Here is a 1,563-nt window from a genome sequence, read left to right on the forward strand (position 1 = left end):
AATCACTAGGTTTGGTTTGTGGTTTCGGTGGGTGGTGTATTTCCTCACTGATGATTTACTCTCGAAGGCTCTGAGGAATTGGGTTGCTCTTATGACAAGTGTCAGTTTCTAATGGAGCAGCCAACCAGCTAGTGGTTGTGGGGGGCGGCTATTTATAGCCTGGGAGCATCTCGACATGATTTGACACTAATGCCCTTAAATAATATGACCGTTGGAGCGGATAAGACCAGTGACTTGGCGTGGCTATCGAAACGGTCGGGACCCTCAACTGTGAGAGTCCTCATGTCACTCATATTCCTCACTTGAGGCTTTTGGTAGGATTTGGCTTGGGTTGAGCATCATGAGGAAATTCATTCCATAGCGTTACTTTGACCCCCTTTAACAGTACGGTGTTCCTATTCATCAAATGCGAAGAAAGTAAAACAGAAAATGTAAATCTTCACGCTTCAATTTCTTCAAAATGATTTTCTTCAGGAACCACCGATCTTCTCGATATCAATATCTTCATGAGGAATATCAATTTCATCGCAGATTCCTCGTGATTGATTTCTTCAGCTTCAGACCAATTTCTTCAACTCAAGGCATATATTTTTAGGGGTCGATATTCTTCAAATATCTCAAACTCCTCAATGACTTATAGATCATGTGTACACTTATAAACACATTAGATACTTAACCTATAAGTCTTCAAACCACCAAAATCACTAAGGGGCACTAGATGCACTTACAATCTCCCCCTTTTTGGTGGTTGATGACAATTAGGTTAAGTCTTCAACAGGGATAAAAAATATGAAGTGTAAATACTTAATTGAGGAATTTGAAAACAAGATTCACAGAGACTCCCCCTGAAGATGTGCATACCTTGAGGATTTTGCTTTTATAGCAGATGCACATTGATGATTTATATCATGGAGATCTCCCCCTAAATCTTGTAAATCATGCATACATATAACATATCATATGAAGAAAATGAAGATGCACGATAGCAAATGGTATTTGACGAATTCCAGCATGCATGCATTAAAAACTTGAGGAATAAGCATGCGAAGAAAAACGTTCAAAAAGCGTCAGAGTACCATCGGGCTTAAGTTACAACTCATTACATAAAAACTTCAGAAGAGCCAAGAGTTTGTAACTTAAATATAGTTCATAAGACCCAAAAATAAATCCCGTTTTTAGACTAACTCTCAAGTTTCTCCCCCTTTGTCATCAAGTGACAAAAAGGGACAAATTGAGGACTAATGCCCGTGAAGATTTCATTTCTTTGCGGTTGATGAAGATCCTTGACGCTTCTTGGGTGTAGTCTTCTTCCTTGGGCCTGTTGCGGTGTCGAGTTGTTCCTCATCAGATTCAGCGGTGCGGAATGACGAGAAGGAGCTGTCTTCAAGATCTGGCACGGGAACGGGCCTGAACTTCTTATTGGGAGGCCACGACCACTCAAAGTCTTGCTCAAAGTTCATTTCTTCAAGCTCAGTCTGGGTCTTCAGATGTGCAAGAGTAGCCCAGGTGCGATCGAAAACCTCATGCAGATAGTGATGATTAAGTTTCACAGAGTTCTGTGTC

The sequence above is a fragment of the Hordeum vulgare genome, chromosome 7H, assembly GCF_904849725.1.
Source record: "Hordeum vulgare subsp. vulgare chromosome 7H, MorexV3_pseudomolecules_assembly, whole genome shotgun sequence".
In the NCBI taxonomy this organism is placed as follows: Eukaryota; Viridiplantae; Streptophyta; class Magnoliopsida; order Poales; family Poaceae; genus Hordeum; species Hordeum vulgare.